The 16259-nt window shown below is 40.2% G+C and overlaps 1 protein-coding gene and 1 pseudogene across 1 annotated transcript in view; both read right to left on the bottom strand.

Moving 5' to 3' along the window:
• Window positions 1-16259, bottom strand: part of WDFY2 (WD repeat and FYVE domain containing 2) — a 211489-nt gene that overhangs the window by 39038 nt on the left and 156192 nt on the right. The gene's annotated exons all lie outside the window — the stretch shown is intronic.
• Window positions 11771-14046, bottom strand: LOC142460862 (cold shock domain-containing protein E1 pseudogene; annotated as a pseudogene).

Raw genomic sequence — 16259 nt, 5'->3', positions numbered from 1 at the left:
TTCTACATGCAGGGAAACAAGCCAAATGAGCATCTGCTTCCTACAAAATAAAGGGAAAGACCACCGCTGGAAAACAAGACAGAACTATGGGAAGGCGTACAGCAAGCAAGGCTGTCTCAGCCTCAGGGCAAGGCCCACAGTTTGTTAGGCTGCACGGAGTAGGATCTGTGCCAACTCAGGTCCAAGGTGTGAGGCTCTCAACGTGCCAGGCAGATGGGGTTGGCACTCAAAGCCAAGGAGGTGGGCTACTATGCCTACGAAGCAGAAGGAAAGGACTGCCAGGGCCCAGGTGGAATCGCCATTCAGATGGACTAGGAAGAATGGCACAGGTGAGGCTGTGTAGTGGTTACAAGTTGGGCTGTGACCCAAAAGGTCTGCAGTTTGAAACCACCAGGCGCTCCCCAGGAGAAAGATGGGGCTTTCTAATGCCAGTAAACAGGTACAGTCTAAGAAACTCTCAGGGACAGTTCTACCTTGTCCTATGGGGTCACTATGAGTTGGCATCGACCCAATGGCAGTGAGTTTGGTTTGGGGTTTATAGCTAAAGGGGTAGAGTTGCTATCCCAACCCCATTCGTTATAAAATAAATGCTAATTGAAATTGTATAAGACAACATTTATCTTCTAATCAGATTACAAAAATCCAACATATTCTGCAGCACAGATGTACAGACATGGGCATTCTCCTACACTGAAGGCGGGAATGTAAAATGGTCCAACCCATGTGAAAAGGAACTTGGCAGCAATTAGCAAAAATACTTGTGTTTGTTCTTCCCACGTCTACAGATAATTCCAGAGCCACAATAAAAATTGTCTGAAATGATACAGTTAAGGAAATTTACTCTTTCTTATTTTAATAGCTAACGTTTGAAATAATACCAAAGGCTACCAATAAAGGAATTAATGAATAAGCTATGATACATCAATGCATTGGATACCAAGGTTTTTAAAAAAGTATTATTACTAGTATAAGAAAGCAGTATTATAGTCCATAGATGGGTGTGCTTCCCCAAATACACATGTTTAAACATATCTCTGCAATCAGTGGATGGCCACAGTCAAATGCTTTTAGTAATCCACTTGTCTTAATCCCATTAGGATCTGTTAAAAATAGTATCCAATCCAAATAGTGGCTTCTAAAGTGATCTGCTGGGTCAGTTAAACTCAAGCAAAAAAGTTCACTAGATTAGGGCAATAAAGTTTGTGTTGTTTTAATCTAAGAAGTAATTCTGGTATATTTTCTGTAGGAACATAGAACTGTAAGATAACGTATTATAAAGTTTTAAGAAAATGGAAAACCAAATTGTTTGGGAAAAGGCTAGGAAAATTGTAACAAGGACTTTTTCCCATCATGGCAATGCAGCTGCTCATTCTTCTGGGGTAGCAAGGGTTGTCTTCAGAAAATTCCGTTGGGAAATCTTATTCACCCTGATCTTGACCCTTTAGAATTTTGTTCCAAGACTCAGAGAACATTTAAAAGGAGTGCCTTGAGGATGTTAAAACTGCCATTCTGACAGGATATAAATTGAAGAGGGCAGAATTCTTCAAGAAAGTATTAGAAAGATGGAAACATTACCTTTAGATGTGTGTAGATGTAGATGGAAGAGGTGCCAATAAACAATCGCTTCATATTTAAAATTTTTGTTTAATAAAAGTTTCTATTTTGACTTATTCCCATATTTCTTATCTGTCTCTGGATTGGGAAGTGCCGTCAAGCAGGTTCCGACTCATAGCAACCCTACGAACCCTGCCTGGTCCTGCGCCACCCTTAGGATTGTTAGGTTTGAGCCCATTGTCGCGGCCCCTGTGCCAAGCCATCTCATCAAGGGCCTTCCTCTTTTGGACTGCTCTTCCACTTTATCCAAGCATGGTAGCCTTCTCCAGAGGCTGGTCTGTCCGCGTGGGAAATGGAGACCTGGGAAGAGAGTGTGCGTGGACAAATTCTCTACAATCATATTTCAGGAGTCTGGGAGGCAGGCCTGTAGGTTTGTGAGTTGGAGATGACTCTCAGGCACACTCTCCTAACTAACTTATTCCCCACAATGCCCCCTGTAATAATGCCAATCTCAAGGGGCTTCTTACAAGTTCATGGTTACTTAGGGTACCCTGGAAGGTGATCCGCCAAAAGGTTGTCTGCCAAGGGCAGCAATCAGACCCTATATCCGACCCACCGTAAGCGCAGCCCACTCCCATCTGATACTGATCACAGACTGTTTCCCTGGAGAACTCAGGGACACGCAAAGTCAAGCCAGCGCAAGGTCAACCAAGGTTAAGGCACCATTTTCATTCTAAAACCTGCCCACCCCGTTACGAAGGTGCCTTGCTGTCATGTGTGTGCCCCTAGGACCTCCTCTTCCTGCTACATGTATGCCCCCAGTACATGCACTCCTGTTATGTGTATGACAGGACTTGCCTGTGCCAAGATTATATGAGCCTGGTGGAGAATGCAGAAGCCCCACCCTCTGGTTCCAGACTCCATGCCTTATCTGCTGTCTCTTTCATGTTCTCTTCCAATTACACATTGCTCCTCAGGACCCTATTGGTTGACATGTGCAAAGCACATGAGATGAAAAGTCTTGCCATTCTTGCCTTTAAGGAACAGTCTATCTGTACTTCTTCCAAGACAGATCTGCTTGTTCTTTTGGCAGTCTATGGGACGTTCAATAGTCTTCACCAACACCCTAATTCAAATGCATTGATTTCCCCTCAGTCTTTCTTCTTCAATGTCCAAGTTTCACATGCATACAAGGAGGCTAAAAATATCATAGCTCGAGTCAGGCATAAGTTAGTCCACAAAGTAATATCCATGGTTTTCAATACTGTAAAGAGGGCTGGTGAAGCAATTTACCTAATGCAATTTGATCTCCTGATTGCTGCTTCCACGAGCACTGATTACAGATCCATGCAAGACAAAATCCGTGTCAAGTTGGATCTTTTCTGCATTTCTCACTGGTCCAGGTGTGAGGACTTTTGTTTCTCTTCAGTGAACAACAGGCCACACAACAGGCTGCGGTCCTCGGTCTTCACCAGCAAGGGCTCTACGTCCTCCGACTTTCAGCAAGCGAGCTTGTGGCATCTGCACATCGCAGGTTGATAATAACCCTCCAATCCTGGTGCCACATTCATCTTCTGTAAGCTAGCTTCTGTCTTTGGATACTGTTTCTCATAAAAAGAAGCTGATTCCAGGACTGGGGCAGATAAGGGACAAGGTGTCATTTGAATAGAAAACAAGGAAAGCCATCAAAGGGTAAGTGGGAGTATAAAAAATAACATAGTAGTCAATGTGAAGGGGAGTTGACTGCTCAAAATGAAAAAAAAAGTGAATATCAGACAAAATTACTGAAGTTTACTTACACACACACCACACACTTTATTTGGTGGGAAAACTTTTCACTACATAAGTTGACATCTTGGAAATGTTTCCAATATGAATATAATTCTAAAATTCTAAATGAAGATTGCCTGAATTATTTTTCTTGATGCATGAAAAACATGACAAAAACATGGTCAAAAATCAAGACACTGAAACATGCAATTGACTAAAGTCTGAGTAGAAAGTGAAGTGGAAAACAGTTCAATGTCCAAACCTTTCAGTGCTGTAGGATTTGGGGAAAACCTCTCAATTCTGCTCTAGTCAGTTGCGCAGAAGGCTGGCAGAAAAATGTTAAGACTCAAGTGTGAACCTGGTTCAATGAGTCTGTGGGTAATGTCAATGGTTAAGCACCTGACTACTGGCCTAAAGACTGATGGTTGGAGCCCACACAAAGATGCCTCCAACTAGCCTGGTAACCAACCTCTTTGGAAAAGATTACAGCCTGCACAATCCGAAGGCGCGCTTCTCCTCTGTACTTACGGAGTGCTGGGAGTCAGAATGCACTTGGCAAGGCACCAGCAAGAGTCAAAGGCTGCCACGCTATCCTGCCTGGTAGCTATCGTCTATCAGTACACAGTCACCTTACTCTTTTGAGCCTTGTCCTTCCTGATCATTGTTGTAATCGTAAGTCACTTAATGTTCGAACTTTCAGCTCCTCAGTCAAAACAATAAGAGAATTTGAAGTCATGCAGAAGGTAGTTCAAGTTACAAACTGGGTCAGTCCCTTTGTCTTCTTCAGCTCTTGAATGTCGGTTCTTTCCCATGCATAGTCACATTCCACTAAGGACTTCAGCCCCTGGTGGCGCTGACCAGTAAGCACTGAACAACTAATGCAAGGCCAGCAGTATAAAACCCATAAAAGGAAAAAAAAAACCACTGGATTTAATCTGATTTATCTTGTCACTTGTTATCTTGGATGTATGACTGCTTGAGGTGGAAATGAGAAATAGTTCATAAATGGGGAATCCTTATCCTGAATCTATTATGCTGTTCTACCAGGTCTCCTTTCTTCCCTCATCATTCACAGAAACACCGCTGTATGGAAGGTGACAGAAAGGAAAGGAGAAGAGTGTGGTTGGTGAGTGCACTGAGTAAACATGGTTACCCTCATATTTAAATGTGAACCCTAACACTGCACGACCTGCCTATGACAATCTGAATTCCCGAAAGTTCCCAGGAAAAACCTCTGGTTCTTGGCTGAGAAGGAAGTTCTGATAAAAGCACAGCTCTGTTATTCTGTCAGTATTTAAGCTCTGGTAAAGCCATGGATATATATTTTTAAAGTTCATAGAGAAATTAGATTATATTTTAATTCGGTTTCTTTATAGACTTTTTGAAGCCCCCTTATATGCTCCCAGGACTTAGGTTGGCACCTGGCTCCAAAATCCTAACAAAAGGCAGAGCAGGTGCAGACAAGGGCTCTTCCAGAGGGCCTGATGGTCTTTAGCATTCAGCTCCCACCTTTAATGTGGAGCCAGTACACACTGAACTACTCATTGCAAAATACGCAGTAGAAACCCCCAGCCACTCCTGGATGGGGTGAGAGTGGAAGGTGGAGGAAGAAGAGGCTATCTGCTCCCGTAACGATGTAAAGCCTTGGAACCTACAGAGAGGCTCCTTATGAGTCTTGATGGACAAAACAGCAATGGATTCACTTTTTTGTCTCAGGTTTACCTTATCAGCAAGGTTTAGCTGATGATCCTAGTTTCTCTGGCAAGTGTAAAAAAAAGGCTTCTGCTATCTCGGAGTGAGTTTGTTGTGTCATTTGGTTAAATGCAGGCAATTTAAAAAGAAAAAAAGAGGTTACTTCTAGAGATGACTGTAGAAAGAGCTAGTAGTTTGAATGTTACAGCAAAGACTACTAATCAAGACCAGTTTAATTTTGTATATTTGTTTTCTATTTTCAGATAGTTTAAATAAGCTTCTTAAGAGAAAACACCATATCCCCACCCCCTACCCCTATTCCTTGGCTTGGGTAATAGAAATCTCTTTTTAAAAACTATGGTCATTGGTTGCCGCTGAGTTGACTGATTCGTGGTGAGCTTGAGTATAATACAACAAAATGTTGCCCAGCCCTGTGCCACATTCTAGACAATAGTCTATTGTAGTGATGCAGGAAGCATACAAAGAAGATGGAGGGAATAAGAAAAGTCGTTGTACCAAGGAGAATTGGTAGATGTTTAACCGAGAGGTAACACATGATCAAGGAAGGGGGAAATCCAAGCTGCACTGAAGGCATTCACAAAAACAAGGTCCAAGGAATTGACAACACACCCAATGGAAATGTTTCAACCAGCTGATGAAGCACTGAAAGCACTCGCTTGTTTATGCCAAGAAATCTGGACAACAGCTACCTTAGCCAGCTGACTATCAAAGATCCTTATCTGTGCTTCTTCCAAAGAAAGGAGATTGTGGAATGCAAAAATTATCAAATAACAATAAAATGTTGCTGAAGACAATTCAGCAATTATCCCACCAGTACCTTAACAGGATGCTGCAAGAAATCCCAGCCGGATTTCAAGCAGACGTGGCACAGGGGATAACACTGATGATGTCAGGTGGGTCTTGGCTGAAAGCAAAGGATTCCAGCATAAAAAAGCTGTTTGTTTTATTGACTCTGCAGAGAAACGTACTTATCTCTGTAGTTCATAACAAACGATAAACAACTTGGAAAAATGAGAATTCTAGAACACCTCACAGCAGTCAAATGGAGCCTGTAGGTATACCAAGAAGTGATCATTGGAAGGGTATACTGCACATGTCCCAGGGAGTGTCCTTTGGTCATATTTATGCAATCTGTATGATGAACAAATAATCAGAGAACAATGTGACATCATGAATGGAATGAGGCCTATTATCAAATTGTGATGTGCAGATGACACAACCTGGCTTGCTGACAGTGAAGAGGACTTACTAAAGAAAATCGAAGACTACAGTCTTCAGTATGAATTGCCATCTTGTCAATTCTAACTCATCGTGGCCCTATATGAGTGGACCTGTGGGTTTTCAAGAATGAAGGTGTTCAGAACTAGCTGACTTTGTGGTTATAATTCATAACCCACTGAGTTATGGTAATTAATGTGCCCTTCTAGTCATGATTTCTCATATATAGTATGGCTCTCGGTTTTATATGCCTATGGTTATCTGTCCATTTGAGAGGGCATGCTCTACTGATGAACAGGAGTGAGCTGTCATCACTGGTGGAGAGTGTGGGCTGAGCCACATCCTTTGTTTCTTTGAGAGCACCTTTAAGATCAAATTTTAGAACTGTATATGAAGCAGGGCACACCCTTCTTTTTTAAAGAGATTTATTGGCATATACTTCACATATCATGCCATTTAATTATTAAATCATATTATGAAAAGCTGTACAATCATCACCACAATCCATTTCAGAACATTTTCTTCTGGTACCGATTGTTGTTAGCTTCCCATTCCCCCGGGCTTGCCCTCAAGCACTTACTGAAGAAAATCATGCACCTAGGTAATTAGTAACTCAGTTACTAGCGCTAAACATTTGCCGGTCCTAGATTTCATATACAGAAGTCAGACATAAGGAAACAAACAAACCCCAACAATACTGACTAACAAAACAGGAAAAACACCAAAAAAGTAAAAAATATTAAAACGAAACAACTTTAAAATGGGTCAAAAAGGAAATCAAAATGATAAGGTGTTACATCTTAATTTAACTACACCTGCCATAAATCAACTTGGCTCTCTGTCTGGTAGCAACGTTACTCATAATCCTGGCCCATTATCAGAAGAGATTCACTGGGGGACCCTGCAAATGGAGTTTAGGCTTCCCACTGTCACCCTTAGACGTCTGCAAACTGCGTGTTCACAAATTAAGCTCTGATACCAAACACTCCATTGGATTTGGATTTACTGGTGACAAGCCTTGTATCACACAGGCTGGCAAGCTTCTTCCATAGGAATTTAGTTGGTGACACACTTTGATGACTGCTTGTTTTAAGAACAGGCCTTGAAGACTACAGATACTATTCTTTCTGAGAGCCAGGCAACATCTAGTTTCTTCCCCACACTGTGCTATAGCACCCATTATCTTCAGTGATCTCATCATGACAGGGAGTATTGAGTAAGAACACGTCCTAAGAACGAATTTTTCTTAGATTGGGACTAGAATTCAGTTCAAATCTCAAATCCATTCATATATCCATAGTTTATAGATAAAAACCTAGTTTACTTTAGCGACATCAGTATCATTTTATGATAAAGAACATTATTAATTATCCATCCTCCTGAGGCATAAGGTAATTCTACTGATGGTGTCATGGATTTAGCCGATGGTATACAATTTAAAACACTTTTGAGAAAAGGAAATTATACAAGTATAGGCTGGCTTTGAGGGATAACTAAACTGAGGACTTGTACAGATTAAACTTCCAAGGAGTTGGACACTATTTACACAGTGGGGTTGGTAATAAGAGCAAAACTTTCACTCATTCACGAAGGTATAAGCACATACCTATCAGGAAAAAAAAAGATGAAGAAGCTTTATCCTGATGGGAGGTTACTCCACTTGCTTTACACACCAACAGAAACATAATTGCCTTCTCTGATACATATATGCCTCCCTTCTGCTCTTGTGACTTGATTTCGATTAAGGTTCACTTATCACTCTTGTAAGGAGTGTCTATTAATTTGGGGCAACCTTAGCACAATGTTATATGGCAACCAAGTAATGATCTTTTCCTATCCCCTCATCTTGAGAAAATGACACCAGTTGAGGCAAGGTCTTCTCTGTCCAAGTGGTTTTTAAAGTGTACATATAGAGGGTGACACATGGTTCATGGGCACTAGGCAGACCTCGCTACCTCGTTGTTTGGATAACAGGATTGGAAGATTACATGACCTGAAAACGGAACCTACTTTTGTCTGTTGTCTATTCTTATACTAATGGGATCATCTAACAACTGGTCCTTTTGTGATTGACTAACTTCACTTAGCATAATGGTTTCTAGGTCCACCAATGTCATGAGGTATTTTTCATTGCTGTTTTTTAGGGATGCTTTGCATGTATGTCCCAGAGTTTCTTTATCTACTTTTATGCTTATGGGCATTTGGGCTTTTTCAAGCTTCTTGCTATTGTAAACTGTGCTGCAATGGATATGAAGAGCAGTTGTTTATGTTCTGTCTCTTATTTCTCTGTGGCACATGCTCAGCAAAGGTATTGCTTTTGTATGTTATTTCTTTTTGCAGTTATTTTAGGTAGAGCTTTCCACAAAGGCTGTAAATATTTAGAAGCCAATCGAAGTATATGAGTTCCAATCTGTCTACTCTCTCCAGAATGTTTCACTGTGGTTTTTTTTTTAATTGGGATATTGTTGTGAGTGTAAAGTTGTTCTCACTGTTGTTTTCAATTGTCATCTTCCCAGTGATTGGCAATCATAAGCAAATCTTCATGTGTTAGGCATTTAAGGCCATTCATTATGAACTGTCTACTTATATCCTTTGCCCATCTTTTAAGAATGTTTTTTCTTCTTATTGTTGCAGAATTCTAGATTTTAAAATCAGCACCTGTGTGGTATGTCATTGCTAAAGATTTTTTTCCCAATCCATGGGCTCTTGTTTAACTCTTTTGGAGTGTATAAGTGTTTTATTTTTAATAGTTTCCAGTAATCTATTTGGTCTTCATTGTGTGTACTTCCCTTTATTATATTTGATGGTCTGTATGTGAACTGCAACAGACCCTTCCGTTTGTCCCAGTTTTCACACTGATGATCCTGAGAGCTCTAGGGTTTACTTTTAGGTCTCTAATTCATCGTGAGTTCGTTTTCGTGCATGGGGGTGAGGGAATGGGAACCGTTTCTTTTCTTTTTTTGCAGATGGAAAACCTTTTTCCAGCACCATTTGCTGAAGAGGGTGTCCCTTTTCCATTGAGTATTTCTATGGTCTTTGTTGAACATAAGTTGTCAGCTGGTCGATGCCTTTATTTCTGGGTTTTTATTTTGTTCCATTGGTCGATATATCAATCATTGTACCAATATTAGGCTGTTTTGACTAGTGTGGCTGTGTAGTAGGTTTTGAGATCGGGTAGTTTCTTACTTTGTTCTTCTTTTTGAGAAGTTCTTTGCTTATTCTGGGCATCTTTCCCCTCCATATGGAGTAGGCATTAATTTTTCCATTTCGTTAAAAAATGAAGTTGGGATTTGGAGCATAATATACATTGTATGTGTACATTGCTTTAGGTAGTATTGATATTTTTACAATATTAAGTCTTCCTATCCAGGAGCATGGGATATTCTTCCGTATGTGCAAGTCTCTTTTTGTTTCTTGTAATAATGTTCTGTAGTTCTCTTTGTAAAGGTCTTTTGTTTCTTTTGTTAGGCTTATTCCTATATTTCATTTTCTGTGTGTGGCTATTCTATATGGTATTGCTTTTTAATGTCTTTTTCAGCATACTCTTTGCTTGTATATGGGAATCAAATTTGATTTCTACTTGTTAATCTTGTATCCTGTTATTTTATCAAAACCCTGAATTGTTCCCAACATTTATTTTTTGGTGCATTCCTTGGAGTTCTCTCTCTATAAAATCATATTATCTGCAAATAGTGAGAACTTTACTTCTTTTCCCAATTAGAAAAGAGTGTCTTAATTCCATTTTTATTCCAGTTGTTTTGTCTAAGACTTTCAGTATGATGTTGAATAAAATTGGTGAAAATGGGAACCATTGTTTAGTTCCCATTTTCAGGGTAAATGTGTACAGTTTATCCACATTGATTATAATATTAGCTGTTTTCCTACATGGCCTTTATTATGTTAAGGAATTTCCCTTCTATTCATATTTTGCTGAGGGTTTTTCATCAGAAATGTGTTGAACATTGTCAAATACTTTTATTGCATCTATTGATATGATCATATGTTTCTTATTCTGTCTTGTTTACGTGGTAGAGTACATTGATTTTTTAAAATATTGAACCACATATTGCCAGGTTTTGGCATCAGGGTTATTCTTACTTCATAGAATGAGTTTGGAAGTTTGCTGATGCTTTATATATTCTGGAATAGCCTGTGTAGAATTGGTGACAGCACTTATCTAAATATGTGGTAGAAAAAACAAACAAACAAAGGTGGTAGAATTTGAGCAAAGTCATCTGGTCCTGTGCTTTTCTTTCTTTTTTTTTCTCAAAAATCAGTAAAACTTTATTCGCTTCCATTCTTTTGCCATTAACAGTAAATTGGAGAAACCAAAAATGTTTTGTGTTTACAAAGGTAAATGGCCTCTTTACCCAGAGAAGATCAAAACCTCAAACGACAATGGGAAGATAAAGCGTCCTCCCCTACACCCCTTGAGTAGACCCTTGTCGTGTTAGACAAAGCTTTATGAGCTCACTGGCCAGGGACCCTGGATGATGAGGGTCATGAAATTAGACCAACTCATTCCTGTGATAGGCCAAGCAGAAGCTACAACAGGGCTCCAGTGCCTGTTATTTTACATGACATGGGAACCAGACCAGGTGGCTACTGGTTAATTTAAAAAAAACAGGATTCATTTCAGGTACAATTTTTAAAAATTTTTGTTTTGTTTTTAATCAAGAAAAGAAATTGGGTCCTAGAAGCTGCAGTGGTCTAAGCAGCAGCAAATTTGTACATTCATCCTTTGTTGCTTTTGTTTAACTATGTTTAAATTATCACACTGCTGGCACACCTCATTTGTGTGAAATTCTGCACCATACATACTAATTGTAGTAAAGTTACCCCCTCCCTGGCCCCATCCTAGGGGAAAAAAACTACTCTGGAAGATAATTTCATAGATATCTAACCAAACTTCGTTAAGTAGACTGTGACAAGATTATAAATGATATGAAAAATAACATCTTAATGTGGCAATCAACATAAGCAAACGGTCTGTCTATTATAAGTTTTTGTAATTTTTAAAAGGTCATAGTATCTACCCTCATCTGGTCCTCAGAATTAAAGCAAAATGAAGAGGAAATAAAAAAGGAATTGCAACTGAGTGCTAAGGCAGAACATCTCGCCGGAAGTATGAAGGCAGATACTGATATTTCAATATCAAGGGCAGAATGGCATAGGGCAAGCAAGGCAACAAACAGACTATAGGTCTCACTTAGAGCACAGGCGAAGTGGATTTTGCAATTACCAGTTGCATTGAATGCACCAAATAAAGCTGCTGAAATTGATACTATAAGGCGCCACCTTAGGTTTTCCAGGCTGCAACTGTGCATAATTTTAAAATGGTTTCCTTAAATTTATTTATTTATTAAACATAACACGAGGAAGGTGTCAAAACTGGTGTAATAGCTCATTAGAGTAAGTATTCCAGATTTTTGGAGGGATGAAGAGGGAGATATTCTGAACCCTTCACCAACACCCCCCACCCCCCAACTTGATCATAGTGGATTAATGATGCGCTCTGTGGATGTGATTAGTCAATGACACCAGCTTGATGGAGGTTTCTTTTGGCACCAAATCCCATTGAGTTATCTGGTCCCCTTGGCTGACGAAGAACCATGAGGCGAGGAGCACTAGCATCATCCAGGGTGATGCTCTTCAAACAATTGACCAGCCGGTCAGGTCTTGGAGCGGCAACAGCTTTGGGGCCTTCACAGACACGCCACACAATACAGGCGCTTCATTTGCCAGGCGCTGATTAAGACTCACCGAGAACTCCACTTCATCACCTGCCTGTAGCTCAATGCCATCCTGAACTTCCTTCACGTGGAAAAAGAGCCTCTTGCTGTCTCCTACTTCATAGTTGATGAAGCCAAACTGATCTCTCACACACTCCATGGTGGCTCTCCGCAGGGGTGTGATGTTGTAGGCCACAGTGTGCATTCTGGCCCAGGACACACAACTGGAACTCGCCACTCTCCCTTTCTGCAGGCAGTCCCCTTTGTTGGCCATCCCAACTATGCCAAATGGATACACCTCACCTTTCATACCCCCTTCTTCCACAATTTCAATCATTCCTCGGTCCTCAGTCTGTGGTGATCAACACGCCTTAGGGGACGAATGACTTTACCAGAGTAGATAGTGGGATCAGCTTCTTCAGAAATACCATTCACTGAGTGTGTCTTATTCACTTTCTCTGCACTGATTTCATTGCCTTTGCCTTTGGACAAGCTATACTTGACTGTGTCTCCCAATTCCAGCCTATCGCCGTCGCCAGAGAACTCACTGTAATGGAAAAAGATTTCCTTATCTTGATTGGCTGTTTCAATAAATCCTAAATTATCCTTCAGCATTGCCACGTAACCCAACAGCCTCATAGAGTTGGAATTACAATCTAAAAGTTGCACTCTGCTGAGCAGGCCTCTGTTTGTCACTAATACTAAATTTAACCTTATCTCCTATTTGAGGAGAAGTAGATCCTTCCACATCCTTGGCTTGAAAAGCAACAGTCAGTTTTACCCACATCATCATAGGCAATAATGCCATCCTTCTCTTTGCCTTTATATGGCTAGTGGTTTGGGGATTGGGGAAAGTGGCTTCTTTTTCTACAGTGCCCAGAAAAGATGATCGCAATGGGAATGGAATGAAACCATGCCCTTGGAAAGTTTCTTAATCCTAATAGCATGATTTCTGTGGGCAGGGAGCATATCAGGAACTACAGTAAACTCGACTTCATCGGCAATATGGAGCTGGTTCCCATCCAAAATTCCACTGAAGTGGAAGAACATACGAGCATCACGATCCACACATTTGATGAAACCAAAACCATCTCTCATGGCAGCAATCCCACCCATATCTCTGGCTTCATTAGTGAATTGAAATGGATTTGATAGAACTTCCATATTAGTTGCTCATTCTAATTTGTCACGTCAGTCTGTTGAAATATTAAACCTAACATGGTCACCTTCCAGCAGGGTCACCTTGGATTATGTATCTTTGGCTCCAAAGGGAAGTTCGTTAGGAATTACAAAATCAACTTGGATGCGGCCCGCCAATGGGTCATTCTGGTTTTCACTGGGTACTTTGGGCTAGCTTTGGTTAGTTACAGTGCCTTCAAAATGTTCAATGCTGATACCGTCGAAGATAAGTGTCCCTTGTGGCAAAAGTCTGACATCTGTTGCAACTTACCATTTCTGTCCTGGATTGTGAACGCCCCATCATCTCCAGGCAGTAAGGCTTATAGATCACGCTTAAATTCAGTGAAAGAATATCTCTTTTACAACATCACCTCTGTCAATAAAGCCAAACGCCTCCTTCATGGCACGTACTACTCCTTGACAGCGAGCTTGCTTCTTTTTCTAGAGCATAATATTACGAGCGCTTACGGCACCAGATGTCTATTGTTGTCAATTACAAACTTTAGTTTCTCTCCGGTTTCTAGCTGAACATTGCCTGAACATCTTCAGGGGTGTATGCCAGATAAAACACTTCTTGTCCATTCATTCGTTCTTCGGGGAGGATTTCTGGTTTTATCTTCACCAGTTTAACAGCAATGGGTTTCCCAGTCCGCCGGTCAGATGATACTTCACATTCAACATCATCTACTTTTAAGTCCTGCAGGTTGCCATTGTACTGTGAACAGTGGGAGAATAGTCTAGCTTGATGTTCTGAACAGTGAATAAATCCTTAAGAGGCTAGCCGTTTTTCAGTAACCCTACTTTCACGCAGTGCTGCTGAAGTACCATTGGGGTACCCATTGTGTCCAGTGCTGTGGAGAAGGTTTGGATCAAAGTTCATCTCGCAGCGATAATCAAATATTGCACTTTCAGTAGTATTTGCTGATTCTTCTTTTTCAGCACACATTTCAAACGGTGAAAGTTGTCAGTATTAAAAAAAGAGCGAGAGAAATGATCCATCAATAAAAAGAAAAATGATCTATCAAGCTAATAAAGAATGTGTTTGCTGCTGCACCGGGCAACCTCACAGTACAGCACTGAAGAAAGCAAAGCTGCTAGCAACGTTGGGAAGTGCTCTTTCGAAGCTGTTGAGTAGGCACCAACTTCTTGTTTCAGATCAAGTGTTGTGTCTTCAACTTAAGTGTACTCTTCTTTAGTCTTGCTGGTTGTTATGAGGTTTGTTTCTTGCCTGATCGGAACTTGAAGCAAATGTTTCAGGTGGTAAAGTCTGTTCTGTTACACTTCATACCCAACAGCTCAGCGCCCCCTCTCCAGTGCCACCATAAGCAGCATGGCCCGGTATGTAGGCAGTCCTGAGCTTTTCTTTGTTGTATGCAAGTTTAACTTTCTCTACTTCTTTTGTTGTGAGTCTGTTGAGGTTTCTTATATTCACCTGCATTAATGTGGGTAGATGCATATTTCTAAGTATTAGTCCATTTTGTCTAGATTATCAAACTTGTTAGAATATAGTCTTTTGTAGTACAATTATGTTTTATTTCATTTGGATCTGTTGTGATATGGCCCTTTTCATCAGTAATTCTAGATTTTTGTTTCTTTTCTTTCTTTTTTGAATTTGCCAGCAGTATGTCAATTGTTAATACTTTGAAAAAAAATCTTATTGATTTTTCTCATTGCTTTGCTTTCCAGTTCACTTATTTCTGTTCCACTTTTTAAGATTTTTTCCCTTGTTTTAAGGGGGGCTTATGTTGTTTCCTTCTTCTAGTTGTTAGATGTTATTTCTAGTGGTTAGATATTAAGGTCTTGATTTTGGATTTATCTTTTTTTTTTCATGTGTGTGAATTGATTGCTATAAATTACCATCTGATAACTGCTTTTGCTCAGTCCCAGTAGTTTTGGTATGATGTGTTATCATTTGTTTCAAGGGGTTTCTTAATTTCACACTTTATATGATCTGTTACCAACACGTTTTGAAGTCTTCATGTGTTTGTCTTTATGTTCCTGTTATTTCTATTGTTCATTTCCACTTCTATAACATTGTGAACCAAGAAAATGGATGAGTGGGTATCAATATTTTTTTCCAGGAAGCTTTCTGAGTGTCCTAACATGTGGTCTACTCTACAGTACATATGGTGTGTGCTGAAGCAGAATGGATACTGTGCTACTGTTGGGTTGATTGCTCTGTACATGTGTAGGCGGTCGAACTTCTTGATTTTGTGTCTAGCTCTTCTGTTTCTTTATTGAGTTCTTTCCTCATAACTTGTCTGCCATTGAGAGTAGTGCATTAAAGTCTCCTACTGTGATTGTCAAATGTTTACAATTCTGTGAAATTTGACTGATTTATTTTGAGAGTCTCTCATTGGCTATGTATATTTTTATTGAGGTTATAGTTTCCTGATGAGGAGCCCTGGTGGCATAGTGGATACACAATGGCTGCTAATCACAGGCAAGCAGTCGAAAAACACCAGTCACTCCCTGGGAGAAAGATGAGGCTTTCCATCCATGTAAAGAGGTAGAGTCTCAATAACTCACAGAGGCACTTCTATGCTGTCCTATAGGCTCACTATGATTTGGAATCGATTTGATAAAAGTGAGTTTGGTTTTGAGTTCTAGTTATCTCGGTGTATTATTCCTCTAATCATAATATGTGTCCTTTCCTGTCTGTGACTCACTTTGAAATATGTCTTGTCAAATTAATATTGCCACGTTTGCCTTTTCATTGTTGCCATTGGCTTGGCAGATTTTTGCCATCTTTTGAGTTTTCGTTTATTTTTGTGTGTAAGGCATGAGGTTAAGGTGTGTCTCCTGTAGACAGCGATTAGATGGGTCCAGTGTGCTCTCTCTTTTGATTGTTGCATTAATTCATCTGACAAGGTCATCATTGATATATGCGAGTTTGTTGCTGTCATTTTGCTATGTTTGTGTTCAGTTGCCTTTTGCCTCCTTCTTTACATTGTTATTGGTGTCTTTGTTCCTTCTGTTTCTGAGTTGTGTTTGAGTGATGCTCTCACTGCACTGGTCTCTGGGTGGTAGCGTCCTGGATGATGCTCTCAGGTTTGTCCACTGTTGCTGTTGATTCTGTCTAGAACACACCAG

This window comes from Tenrec ecaudatus, chromosome 11 (assembly GCF_050624435.1).
Source record: "Tenrec ecaudatus isolate mTenEca1 chromosome 11, mTenEca1.hap1, whole genome shotgun sequence".
Taxonomy (NCBI): domain Eukaryota; kingdom Metazoa; phylum Chordata; class Mammalia; order Afrosoricida; family Tenrecidae; genus Tenrec; species Tenrec ecaudatus.
Note: the sequence above shows the minus strand (reverse complement) of the source record. Positions and strands in the feature narration are given on the sequence as shown.